We start from the raw sequence: 21,419 nt of genomic DNA on the forward strand, positions 1-21,419 counted from the left end.
GTTCAGTTTTGGATCAAGGGAATTTGGTTGTATTACTTGTGATATTAAATTCTCTTGGCTATAAGTACCTTTAATCATGAATGTCACAGCATATCCCTTTCAAACAATGTTTGTGTAATTACCCAAAGTGGAAAGCAAAGGGAGTGGAGTGTGGTTTGGTGTTGGACTGGAAAGGAATGGCACATCTCATGATTTGCGTTTAGTTTCAGTGTTGTGCGGACAAGGCATCGGGAAAAGGAAAGTGACTTGGTGCTGCCGCATGAGGGGAATATTTCTGCTGCTTTGCTAATGTCAAAGTTGGTTTCTGGCCTTTGTTGCTTCAAAGAAAATGTGCCTGGAATCACACCAGGGGTGGCCACTACCACCCCATGTCTTCATAGCAGGTAGGGAACGAGAGGTGCCTGGACACCGCTCCCCCTGTGCCACCTGGAATGGGGGCTGCTCTTGCTCCGGTCACTTTGTGTGGTTTAGATTCACTGGCTGCGAATGAGGAGAGAAGGGCTAGGTGCTGCAGCCCACTTGCCTGCATTGCTTTAATCCCATCGTGGCAGGGAGAATCATAGCAGTGAAGCCCATGGAAATGTAGATCACTGCTGCTGAAAGCTGCCTCACTGAAGGGATTTGGTTTATTATTTCTGTAAGTGTGTTGCTCTAATAACACTGGGTGTCAGGCCTGTATCCAGTGAATGAGGATTTGATCAGGGAGCGTTAGCTCCAGGAAGCCATTTTGTTGCTGTCATGGCTAATAGCTTGTCAGAGTTTCCAAGGTAATTCTGATTTTTCAGGAAACCGATTTCTTGATTGTTTTAAAATGCACTGGGCTTCATCCTGCATCAGCCTAAGGAACGTGCTTCTTTATATGCTATTTTTTGTTGGAGTACTCAAAGAAACTTTGCTTTGTTTATTTGTTTTTCTAGCTTTATTAAAGCTTTTCTTTTCAGCAGACGTGCATCCTGCCATAGGGTTTGTCTCCGTCCTTCCCCTGCTTGCGGCCCACTGCTGAGATGGACAGAGCTGTGGGTGGATGAGCGTGCAGCCAGGAGATGTTCCTGCCAGATGTGACTCCCCCCTCAGCTGCAGGAGACAAAAGGCATTTTTACTCTGCTGTACCACTAGATGGGGAAAGTGCATTTACATTTTTGGGTTGTGAAATGAAGCCAGGCAGCAGTACTGGAGCCTTTGATTGTAATGAAGCACATCAAGCGTGTCATCTGCAAGAGGTGCGTGCGGATGACTCAGACTTGCCCTGCTCTTCAGCAGCAATGCCGCAGCTCCTCTGCAAGGAACCAGGAGCTGAGCCATGCTGGAGCTTGGCTTGCTCTTGGGGAGGTACTCTGCAAAACCGGCCCTTACTGTTCCTACCCTGCCCCTGTCCCAGCTTGTCAAAGGTTTCTGTGGCATGGGGCAGCAGAAGGGTGGCTCCCTGAGACCAGGGTGTGCCCAGACATCTGTTGGCCCCTGCACACACCCCGCAGCTTCACATGGGAAATGGAGAGAGGGCATAAATGGTTCAACAAATTTCTGAAAAGAGCTCCCGAGGCCAAGAAACCATCTGGGTACCTGAGAGCTCATGGCAGGTTCAGGGCAGAAGCATAAGGCAACACGTGCTCAGGGCCTTCTCTTGCAGGTCCCTGGGATGATTTTACTTGCTGGGATCAGGGTCTGGTGCTAGTCGGTGTTTTGACTCAGTGTTAGAGTAATTCAACAACTTTATGCACTGCTACTTACAGAGTGGATGTGCCTTTTACTAAGCTGTGTAAAAATTTCCAGACTTACAAAGGAAATCCTTTTCCTTTGTAAAGCACCTTTATTTCTCTATCGCTGTGCTATTTTGGGGAGGATATTTAAAGTGGTGCAACCATCACAGAGAGGTAGCAACTATAAAAACACCCACCTCTATCTGTGCAGGCAGGGAAATGAGCCATACCACAAGAAGTTGCCTTCATGCCAGCATGCCGGAGGCTGTGCAGCTTGCTGGTGCCACCTCTCCCTGCCGGTTTCCAGCGGGCACCGGGTCTTCATGGGGTTTTGGCTGCCTCCTCACCACGCAACAGACGTGAGCCTTGTTGTTTGCTTGTCATAGCTGATGGATCCTCTTGTGAAAGCCCAGTTACCCCAAATCAATGTCAGTTCAGAAATGAGCCATAAAAATGAGTTTAAATAAGTACACCTGCATCTTTTTGGCACTTGGAGTTACTGTAAATAGCTTAGACCAATATATGTACGAGTGTTTATATCCTTTCAAATACCACCACCAAGCAACTAGAGTGCCAAATGTTTTGCAGCAGTTGTGTGCTTTATTGCTGCATGTACTTTATGAGAGGAATAATGTCTTTGGGATAGAGTCTGGAAGTCAAAGATATGAAGGAAAAGAAGATGCCTGCAGGCAAGAGTTGCAATTATCCCTTGTGTGGTTGCTACTTGCTGTTTAGGAAGACCTCTTATGTTTAACCAGATTTTTCCAGTAGGACTCTAAACTTTATCAATGGAGTAAATTGTATGGAGTCTGTTATTTCCATGCCTTTGGCTATGAGAAGTCTGTCATGTACCACAGCATGCCTGGAGATAAATATGTGGAAGTTTTTCCCTTTTGATTTGTAGAAATGCTTCCATCGGGAAAATCTTGGGCCAGTGCTCCTCTCAAACCAAGAAAGTGCTGGTACAAGAGCAGCAGCGCAGTGTGTACGCAGGGAAGTTGAGGTGCCTGGCTAGCAGCAAATCATTTCTGTGACATGAAATAGAGGTAATTTTTTTATTTCATGAAGTCACCAGCTTTTGATTTCTTATCCAGAAGTCTCGAAATGATTCATTCAGGACAAAAGAATTAGTTTTATTTTAAATATGAGGAAACAGAGAGCATGAGTGTACACACACACACAGGAACAGAGCCTCTCTCTCCCTTTCTAGTCCAATTTGTGACTCTACTTCAGATGGGATACATGTATATACCCAGGGCACCTCAATAATGGGAGACAACCTTCTTTAGGATATCTGCCCTGATTTTGGTTGGAAAATCTTCCAGAGTGCATTAATTCTTCATCTGCTGACATGCAGTATTGTGGCATGGCAGGTTGCACTGCCCAGACCCTTAAGACGAGAGGTTCTTTGCCTGAAAGGTAGATGAACGTCTACCTGATCTCTTAGAGTAGTTTTTGGGCCTCTGCTGTGCTGGAGGGTTGGCTGCAGTGTGAGTGGAGATGCTGGTGGCAGCAGGGTGGGTAGGGGCTGCTGTGCAGGGCTGGCTTGTGCGGGCTTTCACAGCAGGCTGAAAAGCTCCGGGCTGCTCGGGCATCCTGGCCAGCTAGGCTGCCAGTGGTCACACTGCAGTGATGGCAGTGCAGAACACTTTTGTGCCTTCAAATTAGCTTTCACACATCGTGATGTGCACAGGGCACTTTATACACTCATCCTTCCAGACATGCTAGGGTTACTCTGTGTCCCAAACCTTAAAAAGCCCTTTTATGCAGTTAGATGATGTCTGCCAACTATCCCCCATGTCTGATGGAGCTGAGGTTCAAAGATACTGCATTAAAATTAGGTTTTAAAAATTCATCCATGAGCAGCAATAGTGAAATTTAGGAGATGAGACGTAATCATACAGTCCGGCCTTCCCTGGGCATTCAAGTGTAATAGAAATGCGGTTGCTACATTCTTAGCTTGTATTTTATGCTCTTTGTCAAGAACCTATTTGTCTATTACCTTGATTTATTTATGGTCACTCTTTGGCTGGTGAAGGAGCTACCACTGAGGTTTGCTGCTGCTGCTTCTGACCATTCTTCTGCAACCATTGGTTAAAGAAAAAGGCTGCAGGCCACACATGCCATGTAGAGGATCAGTACCTCAGCAAGATAGAGGCAGGACAAGATTGCTTATTCTTCTTGTTTGGGATGCGGCTCACATGAGTTGGTTTTATATCCTGAATTCTGGAGAGAGGCATAAATACGAGACCGACAGTTTCCTCGGTCCTCCAAGGGCTTCCCAGAGCTCTCTGTCTGAGATTGCATTTTTAATGGAGGACCATCTGCTGCAAACTCACACGTTTGTTAGCAAATGCCTACCTAGTGCTGTTCAAGTAACACCCAAGGTAGATGAAACAAATTAAGAAATTATGCCACCTGCTTTTCTATTTGTTTATCTCCTTGCATTTCACAGCACATTGTGTATAGTCAGTTTTACTGTTCCCCTGCACAGTCTGTCAGAATTTGTTTTTGTGGGGCTTTTACACATGCATTGTGAGAGATAATGGAGGGAAGATTGTTAAGTCACAAAAATAAATAGCTGGAATGTAGAAGTGCACTGCCTGAAGCTATCTGCTAACTGAAAATGGCTAGATTTGTAGTAAACAGCAATGTTCCTTCAAAGCCCAAGCTATCTTCAGCCTGGAAGTGTAAATGTAGTTTCTTGCCCTCTCCCCAGTGGTTAGGCAGCAGTTCCCGATGCAGATGGGAACCGTCCCTCTGCTGCTTTTCGAGCCCTCTAACTACACTTAGTTAAAGGACAGACACATCTCATTTGATTTCTAGAGTAACTTACCAAACTTGCATCTTTGCTTTCTACCTTCTTGACATCTAGATAGTTCATATAATTTGCATATTCAATTAAAACTGATTTGCTTCTTTGACCTTTGTTATGCAATGTGAGCTTTAATTGGCCGCCTACTATTCCAGAGCCAACATAATTAGCAAAAGCCTTTTAATTACAGAGATATGGTTGAATTCCTGAGAGTTACATTTACAAAGCTAAGCACCAAAATACTGTGAAGCGGCATGTGGCCATTCCTAAGGTCTCAGACTCCACTGGTCTTAAAACCTTAGTATGCATAAGGTACGCAACGTACACCTTCATCTTGCCAGGCTCTGCTGTTGTCAGGGTAAGGACCAATGGAAGGTCAAAATTCGGGCTGTAGGAACTGGCTGGGTCCATCGCTATGTGGTGCTGGGGACCTGATACCAAGCAGTCCTGCAAGATGATTTTGCCCAACAACAAGGGGGAGAGACCCGAGTGTAAACAGTCAGGTTAGATGACTTCATTTTGTTGTTAATTTTGGACACTCAGATGCATTATTTCCCCTTTTTCTGTGAAGGACGGGAAGGGAAAGGGACGTCCCGGCCCGTGGGGGCAGCCCTTCTGTCCTCCCTCCTTCCTGGGGCTGCCTTTTTCTGCCAGAACCAGCAGAGCCCAGCTGCACAGGGTTGGACAGCTTCGTGTTGGCAGATGTAATGGCTGCAGTTTGCCTTCAGCCGTGGGTACACAAGGCTCTTTCCTGCCTACTCACCCCTGCTTTGGGGAAAATTACATTTCAGCTATGCAAGAGCAGCTCTAAGTCATGCACTTAATGGTACCTACACTCTGACGAAGGAATCCTTTTTGCTCTCTATCCCTAATTGAGTGGGCAGTCTCCATGCGAAGCTGGTACAGCAAATGTCTAAATGAGGATCTAGAAATCCCAACTGGGTGTTTACATAAGCCTTTTGCTTTCTCTAGGCCCAGAGCCTGGATAAATAATAAATGCATCTCTGCTGGAGTGTCTTCGCAGACCTACCCCAGACAAATGCACGCTTGTTCTGATATAAAATGCCCCAAGTGTCATAAGCCAAAGCTAAAATGTGTTGTTTTGTCTTTTTTTTTTTTTTTTTTTAATCTTCATTCTGGCATGGCTTTCAATTACATCAGTAATACACACAGCTGCAGGCTGAACAGGGACGCTCTATAATCTGTCCGATACAACAGTGGTATTGCGTGGCACAGCCTGGAGAAGCAGTCTGATTTTCATGTCTCCTAAAATCCACCACCTCCCCATGGCTCTCAGCCTGCCAAACACCAAGGGGTCAGACTGGTGCTCTTGGAGGGAAAGTGGTCTTCCCATCTGCTCTGAATATCCCACAGGGACTCTGTACTTCCAAATTTCTTCCCTGCCCTCATGCTGGACATCATAGATAACGTGAACATGTAGAAATTTTCTGTTCCCAGGATTTTGCGACATGTTTTTTGAGACCTGTGCTTGTGACCTTCTGCCTCTCTTTGTGCCTTGTTTGCCCACAGCTCACCACTGTTCGTGGGATGTCAGTGCAGAGCAGCCAGTGCCGGTGGCTATGCATGCTGTGCTGTGTCCTCACCCTGCTATTGAAGTCAGAAAGCTTTTTGGGGATTCAGCGTAAGGCAGTATGCAAGCTGAAAACTTGCTCCAGTTGATTCTTGCAGCGGGAATGCAAACCTTAAGTAGTTTCTCTGCACAGAGATGGAGCGTATTAATTGTCTCTACCAAGTGCACAGCATCACCAACATATCTGAGCTGCTCAATTAATCTACACTGCATCCTCTGGGTTCCCTTTACCGAGCCGTGCTTGGCAAAGAGCTGAAAGCTGCTCCAGGTGTGCCAGGCTGGGCCCAGCACCACCCAGACTGCATGCAGATTTCCACAGCCCTGCAGCCACCAGCTGCATCTCCTGCCCCATGTCTGTCCTGACTGCTTGTCATCGAGGTTGGGCTCAAGTTGGCTGCACAGCCTCTGAATACACAAGAAATGCCTGTTGTGCATGCTTTGGGAAGCAGGAGGGCAGAGAAAATGTGTCCCAACATGGGGGACACGTGGTGGGAGGGGGTGAGCACCGGGTGTGTTCGGCAGGCATGCGTTAAGGGGGCAGCCTCCAAGTGCGTGAACCCAGGTGAAAGTCAGAGAAACAGAAGAAAATAGGCAGTAGAAGCTCAGCATGGAATTGCTGGTAGTAACTGAACTGCCTTTTTTTTTTTTTTTTTTTTTAATAATGTGGTCTTCTCCCTGAGCTGTCCTTGAAGTCTGGGTTGTAAAACCAATTGCCTGTGTGATTTACTGCCTGGTTTACTACAAAAAACACACGATTCATTAGAAGAATTAAAGAATAATGTCATAGTAAAAGAGTACAGTCTGCAATGTACGTTAAACAGCTTATAGGGATGGCTAAATGTCAGCACATCACGGGAGCATTTAATAACCACAAAAGCCACTTTTTCCAAATATAAAAGACAGCATGAAGGAAAACATTTCACTTTGGTTGCAAGAACCTGAGAGGTCCGAAGCACCATCTCTGACCACACAGGCTGGCTGTCACCATGGGAAGGAGGAGCGGGGTGAGAGGGAGCCCGTCTGAGGGAAGTGAGAAACCAGTGCTGGCCTTTGCTGGGGGGAAAGGCAGGGCAGCATTAGCTGAGCCACTGGGGAGCTGTGGCCCTTGTGGGTCTGCCTTGGGTGCTGCCGAGGAGCAGTTTGATGCTGCTCCTTCCCTGCTGTCTCGAGAGCAAACCTCTCAGTTCCTCTGCTGGGTAGTGTCATGAGCACTAAGTGTCTCAAGAAATTACAAATTCAGTGAACTCCTGAAATTTTCCCCATTAGGTACAACGGCATGTTCCCCTGAGCAACACAGTCATTCAGTAATGGATTCCATGACCACGTGCTGACAAGCACACGGTTAGTCCTTTAATCTATTATTAGCATATGAGACATTTTAAAAACAAAACCAAAGGCCTTCAGGACAAAGAACCCTTCGCTGCTCCATCAGGCAGCATACAACGACTGGTTGCATTACCTGGAGGCTTGAAATTGCTTGTGTCTCAATCTGGGCTTGCTGCCTGTGGATGGAAATGGATGCGAGGAGATACTAAAGAGGAGAGAGCTCTGGGAAGGGATTGAATGGTTCAAGATGAAGACAGCACTAACTGCTGTGCAGCACTATAAAAAAAACAAGGCCATCTTTGTTTTCTGTAAATGAAGTGTGTCCAAATGCTCTCTCCATCTCTCATCTCTTTCTTTCCCTAGTAAGCCTGGTATTTCTGCTCTTTTGATTAGGCTGCAGACGATATAGAAATGAAACTTTAACCTTTCTTGGAAGTGGCTGATTAAATCAGAGAAGTACTGGGATAAAATATGCACCTTCTGAATCTGAAGACTGAAGAGATGCAGATTTGAGATAAACCTGTGTGCTCTTGATTAAATCATTCTAATTTTGATGCCAATATAGTGCTTAACAGAAATCCTGCCTGCTGCTAGAAATATAAACCGTACTCCATTTAAAAACAAACAAACAAAGCCCCCCCCCCCCCCCCCCCCGAGCAGCAATATGGTTTGTCATTAATAATCATAAGCTGGAAGTGAGAGTTAGCGGAATTACACGCCAGTTCTCCTTTCTCTGTGCTACACAAGTCTTACCAAGCCATACCCAGTAGCATGTGAACACAGACCATGGTAAATCCCAGTCAGGGAGAACCTAAACTCTAACCTGTTTTTAAAAATAAAACCCCTCATGACATAGTGATGTCAATGGCAGAGGTCTGGCACCCAGCGGTGTCCCTGGGCAGTGCTGAGGTGACTGGCACAGCCATGGCCCACACGCCCCATGTCCCTGAGGGGATGGGAGCAGCTCCATGGCCCCTTTGTGCCAGCAGCAGTGGCATTCAGTATACTCCGTTTGGTCTCCCTGCATTGCTCTTGCGTCTGTGCTCTCCATGCCACCGACATCTTGCTGCGATAGGTCTAAAGCAGTTTTCTGCTTTCTATAATCTGGAGAAACCCTGGGCTTGTGAGGTTGGCTTTGGGGGGCTGTAAAGCCACATCGGTGGCTGCAAACGCTGCTCCTGGGCTGGTGGGAAGGTGACAGGGTGGGGAAGGGAGCAAGGTTGTTTGATGGGCTCTGGGTGTGACAGCGTTGCAGTAACAGTGCTAATATAATAACACCTTTCCTGTCTATCTGAGAGGGTTTGTCACCAAAAACACACAAATAAAAACCTTGCCATGCAGAATTAATTTTGCTCTTCACGGTCCAGTGGGCACAGCCTTTTTGATGGAGTCAGAGGCACACCTACACAGAGCGTGTTTACCTCCACATTCTCTGTATATAGATAGATAGATATTTTAAAACAATCTGCACTGAACCAGGATAAACCTCTGCAAAAAAAGATCCAAAAATGTCTTAAGTTTCCAGGAGAGTCAAACTATATTTAGAAACGAAGGGGGGAATGCTATTGCAGTACGGGCTGTTTCTGGCACCAGCGTAGTGCTTAGGCAATGTGCTGTGCTAAGGTGCAGCTAAGATCGTAAAGATGTCTTGGGTGCATGGATTGAAAAGTCTGGTTTGCTAAAAATATACCACTAGAGATGCACTGGCCAGCTGAACTAGGATTAGATTTATGAAAATGAGGAATTTTTGAATTTCCAAACTCTGATCTCAGTGAACTTCAGCTTTGCAAACTCGTTCAGCTTCATTCAGTTGATGGAGGAAATACTGTGTGTGGTTTCTATTGATTTGGTTATTCTTACTGTATCCTTTCAACATGTTTTAAAGATCTTTTGTTGCCACCTGGTGCTTTGGTGTATTAGATAATTCTCACACCATGTCAATAGCAGTAGTGAAATCCTTAGTGGATTATTTTTCTCTGGCACACAGGATAAAAAGTCTGTGTAAGAAGGGTTTTCAGGGGGATAGGTTTTGTCTTTGTCTGATCTTGCATATGTATGCCCAGCTTTTGTAGAGTTGAGGAATTGCAAGGCTTTAATTCTGAAAGCTTTTTGGACACTGTCTTTACCTCCCCTGTGTTTTTGCAGCTAGATTCTCCGTATGAATGGGAGTCAGGGGAAGGAGAGCTGGTGTGGGGTATGGTTTACCCTCTGGCTAGTGCCTGCTGCACCAAAGACGTAGGCAGAGCTGACAGTCACTCTCAGCCTGTCTGCGCCTCTGGTTTCCCCAACCTGTGGCATTCTCTGTGTCCTCAGCTGCTCCCTGGGAGTTCACCAAATGTCCCCAGGAATTATGAATGATCCTTCTTAGGGCAGCAGATTATCCAAGTGACAAATTATTGGAAAGATGTGCATCTGGGAGGAATGGCATGAGGTTTGCTTCCCTGAGACTATCTGTGCTCTGGACCAGGCAGCATTTTACTGCAGGCAGTGACAAAGTTTGGAGCAAGTTGTTCTGTATGTGTGTGAGGCACTTTCTACCATAAGATGTTAGCTGTTCAAAATCCAGCCGAACCTAAGGGTTCAGTTCTTCACACCAAAAAACCTGCAGACCTGACCTGTGGTAGACGCTGTACTCGGAGGCTTTAGCAGCAGTACAAATTTCCAAAAGCTGAACCATCAAGGCTGGGAATCTCCTCCAGGGGTGGCAAAGTGTAAGGCAGCTGGAGGGCTGCCCTTGTGGTGGTGTGGGGCAGAGTGCTGTACTGAGCACACGGCTGCATGCTGGTGTGGCTCTGGAGCTTGGAGAAGTTTCCAAAGGTTAGGACCACCGCCATTCCCTAAATTATGCTTGGGGTTAGGCTGGAACTGAACCCCCCTGTGGAGCCATTTTCTTACTGCGTGTTCCTTCTGTGCTCATCAGACATGGAGAGTATCATCCTACCAGTAGGGAAAATTATCAGAGAGAGGAATTTGGCAGTAGATCTTAAACAGGGAAGTATTTTATCTCTGTCTAGTAGTTTCTCTATGCAGAGGTGTCCTGTTTAGCTTGCCTGTCTGCCTTTTGATTATAACATGGTGTTAGTATTTTTGCAGTGCTTTCTAACTCCTCGCAAGTAAGGTCCTGCTGGTTCCAACTCGTAGCAGAGCCCTAGCAGGGGAAAAACCAGGATGCTAAAGCCCGGCTCTACCAAGTGCCAGTGGTACAGTCCCGTCCAGGACTGTGACTGATCTGAAAAAATGATCTGTACCAGTCCCCCTGCCCACAGCAGTGTCTCACCCCATGTGGAGGGGCTCTGAGGGCACCTTTCTCCTATTTCTGGTCCCATGTGTGGGGCCTCTGGACACCCGGCGGAAAACAGTGCTTGTGAGGAACTGTTTTGCTCTTTGTACATTCTAACCTGAAAAGTCAAAATATATTTTTTTTTCAAACAAGATAAAAGTACACGAATCAAGTAGTTGTCTTTAGTTTTTAATCACACAGATCACACACTTCATAAATACAGGCTGGTGTATAGAATACTAATTCTCATGTAAGTAAGCTCACTGTATGCATGGAATAATCTGTTTTAAATACGCTTTTTCCACGTCAGCAGATAATAAGCACTTTTGGTTTGTGTGAAAATCACTGTGCTCAGGCTGAAATCAGCCACCTTTGTAAGCCTGTGCCCGACTGTAGGAGTGTTGCTATAGCTGCCCCTGCAGAGGCTGCTGCGGGAGTTTTGTTGTCCAAGAGTGGCCGGTGCTGGCACTGCATGAGCACATCTCGGTGAATCGCGGGCCCCGGCTCTGACTCAGCAATGCAGCACTAAGATGAAGATGTGATCCCCGATCTCCACCCTGTGCTACTGCTGCGTGTCCAGCATGATGCAATGGCCCTAACATTCCTGTGATTTGCATGTGGTTTAAAGCATGACTCTGCTAAATATTATGTGGAAAAAAAATATTAATTTGCATTTCTTCCCCATCTTCAGTTGTATATAGGTTCTTACCTGTGTCTGAGGAGCCTGAAATATGAGTGCCTTAGGCTGTAAATGCCATGTCACGTATTTGTCACACATGGTGGTTGTCCTGTTCCTCAGGGAGGGAGGGTGTGTGTTTTTTTTGTGAGGATGGATGTTTTATGCCCAGACAGGTGAGAAGGAACACACCTGTGTGGGGGGGAAGGCTGGCTCCCAGGTTGCTCTGGCTCCTTGGGCCCTGATGGCTGAGCATGCCTGGCTAGGGGAGAGGCTCACCGCAGCCTCCGTCCAGCAGTTTGTGGCAGTGAGGGGCTGGGACTACCTAAGAGATTGAACCTCTTTCAGTGTTCTCTCAACAACTGAAAATGTTGCTGCACATTGCTGTCTTAGTAAAATACGGTGTAATACTCTTCTTTCCTGACTCAGGTCATAATTATCAAAAATATTAGCAGTGCATAAGTCTGAACTACAAGTGCCCAGTTCATCCTGATAGCCACAAAGCATTGCAGTGTGCTCAGCCTTGAGGATGAGCATTAGCCTGACCTGCATAGTTCTGGCATGCTCCAGCCTCATGAGGTGCAAACCACAGAGCACCTGGAAAATATAAAACAATCTCTGACAAAGTTGCTCTGAAGAGCTGGGGTCAGGAAACATCTCTCTGGTGCCTGCCCTCTATTTTCACTAAAACAGATAAATTTTAGAGTGGGCGCTGACCTACATAATGTGGGAAGCCTTGCCTGCAACTGTTCCTGGGAGATGAGCTGGGGGAGCTGGGTATGGGATGGGAAGGGGGCAAGAATTTTTTTCTTTTCTTTTCTTTTTTCTTGTTTGCTATTTAGAGTCCAGTCTCATTAAATCCATCCATTACAATTCAGTGGCCTTTGAATGAATGGATTAATTCAGTGTTATTTTATCGCTTTCCTCCTGCACCCTGCAGCTGTGCAGTCTAAAGTTATCTTGTTTTCTCATTTATAAGTGTTGTAAAGGAAGCTCCCTGGAGATGATGCAGTGTGCTGAACATGAAAGCCTCTGCTGAGCTCGATTGCTGCGAACAATCATCATAACAACTCCTTAAAGGTGCAGCCTGGCCACGCTGCATGGGGGAGGAATTAGCTGTATGTTTCCCCTTTTTGCTGCTTCTCCTAGGGATCCCGGTGAAACACCTAGGAAGGTGCAGAGTGTCAAGGCAGCAGTATTGATTTAGTGAGGTTTGGGCTCATTTTTTGTCTGGGATGACTGTGACTCACACCTTTGGGCATCAGTGTCAAAGCAGCTGCAGGTCCAGAAAAACAGCATGAGGAATTGGAATTTGCACTCTTCATTGCCTTCATATAGGAAGTGCTAGATTTTTGGTTCTTTGTAAACAGAAATCTCTCGTGCTGAGCACAGTAGGCTTCAGAAACAACATCTAGAATATCCTTCTAGCCAGTAGCTGAGCCACTTCTGCTCAGTGGGCACTGCAAGGGCTCTGGTAATGTGCCACGTTTTAACAAAAACCTCCTATCTACTTGGGATAATATTTGAAAAGCCGTGCTGGATTTTGTCTTTCCTGGTAGATAATGAACATTTGATTTGATTTTTGGGGTGGGCATTCATTCAGACTGGTAGCCTGGTATGCAGCGCTTCCTTGAAACAACATCCATGGCTTCTCTGGAGAAGTGACTGAGGGCGATAAATCCTGCCCTCGATGTCTGCAGCTGAGCTGCCCCTGACCAGCCCTCCCCTTACAGCAAGTGGAAAGAAAACACCACGGCATTTCTAGGGTACAAACCTTTTGAGGTATTTTATAACCTCCTGTGTTGTAGGAGCCCTCATCTCCCTGAGATTTCCGCCCCCTGCATGCATCATCCCCTACATCTCATGTTCTCTGTGTTTGCGTTTCAGATGAAGGGGAACCACCCTGGGGCGTTGTGGGTGCAGGTCTCACCAGCGCTGCTGCAGTTCTTGCAGGGGAAACATGGTGAACAGGTTTTATCCTGCAAATAGCTGTTGGCTGCAGGTAATGAAGGTGAAATCTGCTTTGTGGCATAGGCAGGATGGCCATCAGCTGGAGGAAAGCTCCACCAAAGCAGTTTTAGGATTTCAGAGCTGATCTGTAAGAATGACAGAGACAATGCCCTTTTTCTGTGTCACTGCACACTGTACTTTCCTACCTTCTGGGAGGTGGTTACAGCTTTTGCTTTGTCCAGAAGTTTCTTTTTGTTGTAAGTCAGTCCTCTCCTCTGATAAATCCAGGTTAACAACCCTCCCACTCAAATTTTTCCTTCCTGTAGAAATTTAACATGAATAATTTCATAGCTAGAGATCTCGGACCCCTGTGCAAGTCCCCCTGTGCAGTGAGCAGCCTGCCCACAGCCCTGGGGATGGGGCAGTCCCTGGGCCATTCCCCAGGCACAGATGTGAGTAGGTGAATCTCTGTGGCTTATTTGGGACACTGGAGGCAGGAGGTGATCTGGAAGGCCTGGTTTGGCTCCTGGTCTAAGGGACCTTTGGGACACCTTGTCTCCCCCAAGGAGTACTTGAGGAGCAGCCTGACGAGCACCTCTGTGGTCATCCACATCACACAGCCGCAGGGAAGCTGAGCTCTCTGCAGCCTCACTGCTGAGAAATAGGAATGGTGTTACTTCCACCATGAGCATGGTGGGAGGAATGGCGTTACTTCCACCATGCAGGCAAGGATGAGCCTGCCTTTCCTCCAGCCCAGCCTCTGTCCTCTGCTGCCCTGGTACTGGGCGCACTGTATTTTGCTTAGCCTGGGTGTTTACAGGTCCTGACTTGTATTGCCTTGTAGCATTTTTTCATCTCTCCGATGGCTTTGTTCCTGGCTCTTGCCAGCCACAGGTCAGTCCTGCTGCAGGAGGGACAGCCAAGAGGCTGTGTCCCATAAAGGCACACTCACTTCCCAGCAGCAAACTGCAGTCTCAATCCAGATGTGCTTTTCTCCATTCTGTGAGCTTAATTTTTTGCCTGAAGCTGATGTTGTATCAGGAAAGAGTTGAGAGGTAAAGGTAGTTAAAGTGTTCCCAAAGGCATTGTACTTAGGCTGTAAAATTTCTTAGACTACTCCCTCCCTCTGCACGTAATTAGTAAACTACTCATTGAGATTATTTCCTGCTAACAGGTTTGAATAACGGCATAGTCCTTATGCTGCTTTTGGTTTGGTACCTGATAGCCAGAAACCCACATGTAGGTAAATGTGGAAAATAAATTACTCACCAGCACTCGTGGGCTATAATTCCAGGTCTAACTATGTGTGGGCTGACTTAACGCCACTTTAAAAGGGAGCTTGTTTATGAGTAGCTGGATGATAGATCTGCAGGAGGGAATTAGACTCGGTGTGCCCTCTACCTGTTAATTGAATCAGGCTGGGGCACTTGCAGGGAGGACGCACTTAGGCAACATCAGGGGTTGGTTTGTGCCTGTACTGCCCTGGCTGAAAGCTGGAGCTGCATCTGCAAAAACCTGAAGGCAAGCGACGAATCACTGTCACGTGTAGCCGCAGCAGTGCTTATGTCAGATCGGCAGAGGTGCTTTCAGCCTGCCTTCTGCTCAGTGCTGCAGCACGATCAGAGCAGGATGAGCTGGGGGCAGCCTGGGGCTCTCCTGGGTCCCAGGAAAGCCAGCGGCTGGTCAGCTTGCGTGAGGCTGCACGCTCCTTGGGACGCTGAGCTGTCAGTCCCCATTTCTGGTTGTGCTGGCAGACTTGTTCTGTGCTAGTGCATTAACTCCTGGAAATTTTTTTCTCCCCGGGTAGAGATAGCATCCATTTCTGCCAAAGCCATTTCTTTGCAATTAGCTCGGAGGAGAAGGGCCCTTAGCACAGAGATAAAATGCCGCTGGGATGAGCAAGATGTTTGCTCTTTCCCTCTAAAGTCCATTGTTTTCAGGACTGATATGGCTGTCATCTCACAATTAAGTTCTGGAAAAATACCTGCATCAGTAGATGGAGGTTATAGTGGGAAAACAGTGGGTTTGATCCTAAAATCTAAGAATATTTAAGCATGTTTGGGACACTTGTAGAATACAAATCTTTGGGAAAAGGCTTAATGCAGCAATCATTGATATCATCATTAGGCCAATGCACAAAAATCCATTAGTGCAGTAGATGCTCTCTAGTTTAATTTTGGCTTTCTGTCTTATTTTTATTTTTAACCAGGAGCACTAAAGCTGATATTCACATACATAAGTAGTGTTATATATGACTGGAAGCAACCTCTGGAGAGGCTTCAGTCCAACTTTAAGATAAGACTAAGTTCATCTATTTCCCCAACCTCTAAAGACAAGAATTGAGTGTCAGGCTCCGGACTGTACTCATTTTTCCAACTGAGGCCTTTCCAACATTGAACAGAGAGGAATCACTGGCTGCCTTATTAATGCAGCCCATGAAATCTGCCTCCTGTTCATCAGCATTGCTTTGCAAGCTCTTGTTCCGTTCAAGATGACTCCTAATGCTTTCCTACATATTGCTGCCTGACTTGTTATCACTGACATAATACTGTGACATAATACTGTGTATTTGATTTTGCCTTCCTCAGTGTAGGGATTTGCATGTGATAAAATATTTTGAATCGTGCCAGACAGGAAAGGTATATGTCAGAAGCAAATGTGGCTTTGACAATCAATGTTGTTTCTAAAGTACAGTTAGTTTCACTCTGTGAAAGTTGCTCCGTAACAGTGGAGGGATTTCATTTCCATTTTGTAGGTGTTATGTATTTTGTTTCTTGCAGAAATATTAATAACTGCTTTAGATACTAATTTTCAGTTATTCCAGGATGTTATTGACTTCCTGGTTTCCCCAATGCACATCTTAAGATAAAGATAAATGTATTTATATCCCAAACTACAGGAAATATTGTGCATTTATTGCTACAGTAATTTGGGGATTTGTGGCATGCAGAAAAAAAAAACACATAAGACAGGATACCTGCTGATTAGCAGTGTCTTATTGACTGTGATTAGCGAAAATTGTTTTCTGTACCCATTCTAACATAATCTTCCATTAATATAAAAACTTGAGCCCAATGATATGTTCAGCTTCGTGATACCAGCCTGGGTAGAAAAATTGCTCATTTATTTTAATGCGCTTAAAAGATTTTTTCGGTACTTGAAGAAGTGGTATGAGATAGCTTAGGACTGCCTGAATTTCTTGGCATGATCTCTGTCCGTGATGGCTTTGTTCTGCTTAGGGCTCTAAAATCATCCTGAGTATGTGCAGATGTGGATGTTAACCTCAGCTTCAGAACAGCTGCAGTGGTTCTAAGTAGGAATAGGATGGGTCACAATAATTTGTCAACAGACTTGTTTTCAGTCTCCTGTTCTGGGCTGAAGAACCTCTTTGTGCAACAGCATAATAACCAGCAGGCAGATGACCTTGACCCTCTCACTCTCAGGGGCACATGAATAAGACCTAATGAAAATTGTAGGGAGACAAAGAGTGATAGCTACTTCATGCTGGTAGCAAAGATAGTACTTTCTAACACAGCACACATCTGTGACAGTCCACATCTACAACACACTGGACAGGGCAAACAACTGTAAACAACGTTATCAGAGGACAATGTGGGCTGAATGTATGTTTATTCCAGATAAATTAACACAGGGCTGCTCTGCAGTGCAGCAGAGAAAATAAAGTGATTCTTTGTCATTTGCAAAAGCCTGATTTGAAATAGGAGATTTAACCAAGTGTGTTTAGAAATGGAAAGTTAGTGGTGATGAAAGAGTGATCAGTAGCTTTTCTTTCTCTGTCGTTGTTGCCTAGAAAGAGGGACAGTACCTAAATATGTTGCTCATGAGAAATGCAAAAGAATGTAGGAGATGATGTAGCTTCAGTTCAAATTTTTGGTTATGGTGTCTTCATAGTCTTTAAGAGTCTCTTTCCCTGAAATGACATTTGCTCTTCTTCTCAATTAAAATAAATGGTCTTTTACTAATGTTGAAACCTACATCCAATAGAAAGCCAAGCAGACTGAACAAGTCCCTCCCTACCAAAATAAAACAGCTGCACAGAAAAAAAAAAAAAAAAAAAGGATGTTTGCCTGCTGGGTCTCACCAGCTGATAGTAAGACTAGATACAAAACACCCAGCATAGATTTAGAAAATGTAGATCTCAAAATAGTTCAGTTTTTAAAAGAAAAATACTTCTGTGATAAATATGCAATGCACTAAAGCTTATGAAATGCTAGCCTTAAAGGAGATCTTTACTGTTTCACCATGAAAATATTTTTTTCCCCTTCCGTAAGTCTTATTTTTATTGTTTCTGTAGTTTTACCCTTGCACTGTCCAAACAAATAATGATATATAAATAAGAGACATAATGGGAAAAGAAATCCTGAAGAAGGTAGCCATAAGGTTTGATGCTTTTATACTCCTCCTGGTCTTGACTGTTGTTGTTGGGTACATTCCTCACTGCAGGTGCTGCATGACTCAGGGGAGGGTAAATCCTGAGACCTGCCACTGGTGCTGCCCCGTACAGCCCACCCCACAGCCATTCCACAGACAGAAACTCCTCTGCCTCAGCTGCCAGACCTTCAAGGACTTGAGTGTGATTGTGGTGTTTGCACCAAGCTGCACACATGAGAAAGACAAATGTAAAATGTTAAAGTGTTTTGAAAGCCATGGCTCTAATAATGCCCCAATACAGATAACCCCTAAGAGTTACCCTTGAAAATGTATGGTGCCCTCTTTTGTGCATGAGAGTGATGAGGATCTGAAACTGGATCAGGGATGAAGTGGTGACTGAGATGTGGGCGAACGCCAGAAGAGCTTTAGTTGTTCAAGCTAGGGACGGACAAGAGAATCTGTGATCACTCGCAGCTGATGAATCAGGGAGAGAAACACTATGGGAGAGTTATTTGAGTTCAAGTAAAAGCTGGCATGAGGAAAAATAGGTATAAAATAGTCACAAATAAATAAAAAAAAATGTAAATTGATTATTTCAAACCTTCATGGAGAAAAAAAATGGGATGGACAAATAATTACTTCTAAATTAATTGTTTATCATTTATAGAACAAGGGACAAAATGAGACAAAACTCAAAGGCTGTTCTTAGGAAAACTGCACCCTACCTTGAAGACTTTGTTTTGTTTAAAAATAATAATAATTAAAAAGGTAGTTGCAACAGTTCTTGACTGTTTGAAAGACTTTCATTCCTTACTGAAGAACCTTTTACGATCAAGTGACCTATCTACGTAATGTTAGTAGTTCTGTGGCAGCATGGCCTTGGGTTGTGCCATGGCTCACACTGATTAACAACTCTGCTGCTCTTTGAAATATGTGGGAAAACTTCCACTGGCTGTAATTACAATAGGCCCTTGACCCTTCGCTGTGAATTAGGTGATAGAGCACCCACCCCCTGAGCACGTTGATTTTGCAGTCCCTACTGCATTTCACAACGTGCTTGGAGCAGGCAAACATGCAAGGTTTGCTACTACTGTGCCCACAACTTGGCAAACTATTCATAATAAACAATCCATTAGGTTTTTTGGTTTTTAATTATTTTTCCTGTTTATTGTGAATTAGCTGTGAACAGATGGTTATAATGGCTGGATTCGGCTTACGCAATTGGTTCATAAATGCTTTTATATTGAAAACTTCCAGTATGAAGCATTTGTTCTGACTGTCTTAGCTGTTCATCCTAATGAGATGACCCCTCTTTCTGCCTCCTGTTAGGCTGCTGCCCCTCTCCTGGCCACAGGACTAAGAAATCATGCTTCAATTCATAGCCCAGAAGTGGAAGAGCTGAGTGGCAAAAGCATCACAGTTCTTGTTTTTAGCTTTTCAGGAAAAAGAGTCCTATAGCGAGTTGGACTGAAGCATTGCCAAAGCCTTGGTGTAAAGGCCAGTTATGGACAGATTGAAAAGCAGTAATAGTTATGGTAAAATCAATTGAAAGAACCAGTCGCACAAACAAGCATATGCTATAGTTACCTTTTGATATTGTCTTTTGCACTGTTGTAAGTTCTAACTTTATTTCTTGTTACTAACTTAACTGTTGTTTCTAACAAATACTTCAAATCAGAACTTCATTTACTTACATTTTAAATATGATTTTATTACTGCCTCTTCAAGTTCTTTTTCAATCGGAATGCCTTCCCGTAACAAAGGAAGGAAATGTTTTTGGCTTGTTGTCTTTTAGTCATCCCCTAGGAATTAAACTAGCATATGCTGAATAGATACTCTGAAAGTATTCAGAGTAAACCTCTCAAATGATTATTGTCAGGTTGCCAGGGCCCACACTACTAATTACTTTTCTTTTGCTATCAAAGCTGTATCTTTGAAAATTGAGCAGTGCATTTACAGATTTTTTTCTAACCCATAACTACAGGAAAATACACCATAATTTGTGCAGACAATTAGCGTGCAGGGAATCGCCTTCCCCTGAGTTAGTACGGTGCTCAGAGCAATCACGCACCTGGGTGCTGCTATGGCAGCCATGAGTAGCAAAGGTGTCCTAAGGAAGTCTATTGAAATCCCGGTCTGTACTGTCTGAGGAATTTCCTTTGCATGTGTTGCTGCTCACCGGGAGATTGGAAGGGCAGGAACTTCCCTGCAGAGGCACCTCCTGCAGAGGGCTCAGCCGCGTGGAGCTGGGGGAACGGGCTTTGGCTGCAGTAAGCGTGCGGCCTGCAGCCTCCGGCTCCCCTGCGGCTGGTGAGGGCTGACCTGCGCCCATGGGGAGATTTGTGGGCTGAGGTAGTTTGGTGGCTTGGAACGTGATCTTGGTCAGCCGAGTTCTGTCCCCGCTTCCAGATGTGCATGTTTGTAGCAAACGCTGTTACGGATGGGTGGAAGGAAGCAATGTGTGATTTCACAAGGAGGGTGCTGGCCTCCAGAACAGCTCGCTGACGTGACTTGTAAAAGTACAGCAAAAAGACTGGGGCAGGTTGGTGTAAACTATATTAAGTAAGCCTCACTTACATATACCATGTGTAGACAGAGATGGAGCCCTTTTTCTGCGTGGCTCTGCACATCTTGGCTGTATGCTGAGCTCAGCGTGCTGCCCGAGGGCTGCCCTGACTCATGCCACAGCACTGAGCCCTCAGAGCCCTGTGCCTGGTGCAAGGGTGGCTGTGCTGGCCAAAGAGCAGTTTGTCGTGCCATGGACATGCTCCTAACAGCCAGGATGCTGAAAAGCCAACAGCTACAGTAAGATCTCCTGGTACTTTCACTGGGTGAGATTGGCATCATGCTTTGTTAGGTGGCAGAGGTGTGGGGATGGGAGGAGGACTTCCTGGAGCAGTGGGAGTAAGAGGTCATCCCTCTGTCTGAGCTTAGTTCTGGTGGAGTCTCAGCACAACTTTTGACTTGCATCTTGTAATAGCAAGTGCACCGTTGAAGGAGACCTAAACATTTTTTGTATTATTATGTTCCTGATTGGTATAAAAACTACTGGGAGATGAGAGCTGGGCTGTAAAGAGAGCCAGGGTGTCTCTCTGACGTCCAGGGCTCACAAGGAGCCTGGCTCCAGCTGCCCAGACCCAAGTGCTGGCACCTCACTGAGTGGTGCCAGTACAGGGGCTTTCCCGGAGTGCTGCCTAATCCCCTGCTCCTCAGGGCAGGCACAGCCAGGGAAGGGACCGAGCCCACACAGCTGGGGAAGCCTCTGGACTGTGGCTGAACTGAAATAGAGATATTTTAGTTCTGGGAACCTGCACTTATCTATTGATTACAGCTCTCAAGCACGTCCTTCCTTTGCCTTAATGAAGCTACGGATGCATGCTGTTTGATTTAAAGCAAGAGAAAGGCAATTGGCTCCGAAGCCTAAACCCATATTTCTGCAGAAATGAAGCACCTTTCCCATCGGAGTTCTTCACAAGGGCCTCATGGCATCATTTCCTCAAAGCTACACAACATTAACTTTGTATGTTTTTTCCAGAAATGAGGGAAAATTATGTGAACATCTAGTGTAATTAATTAATAAAAATATGCCTTGTGGCAATAAAGAACACCAAATAATGTTCTTCCCTAATGTAATGAATCAGTTTAGAAATTGTAAAGCAGTAAATGTATCAGACATTGCATTTAACAGCATG

At 45.3% G+C, this 21,419-nt stretch overlaps 1 protein-coding gene across 3 annotated transcripts in view; it reads left to right on the plus strand.

The window, feature by feature from the left end:
* Positions 1 to 21,419, plus strand: part of PHYHIPL (phytanoyl-CoA 2-hydroxylase interacting protein like) — a 128,634-nt gene that overhangs the window by 20,483 nt on the left and 86,732 nt on the right. The window lies entirely within an intron of this gene.

This window comes from Cygnus olor, chromosome 7, assembly GCF_009769625.2.
Source record: "Cygnus olor isolate bCygOlo1 chromosome 7, bCygOlo1.pri.v2, whole genome shotgun sequence".
Classification (NCBI taxonomy): Eukaryota; Metazoa; Chordata; class Aves; order Anseriformes; family Anatidae; genus Cygnus; species Cygnus olor.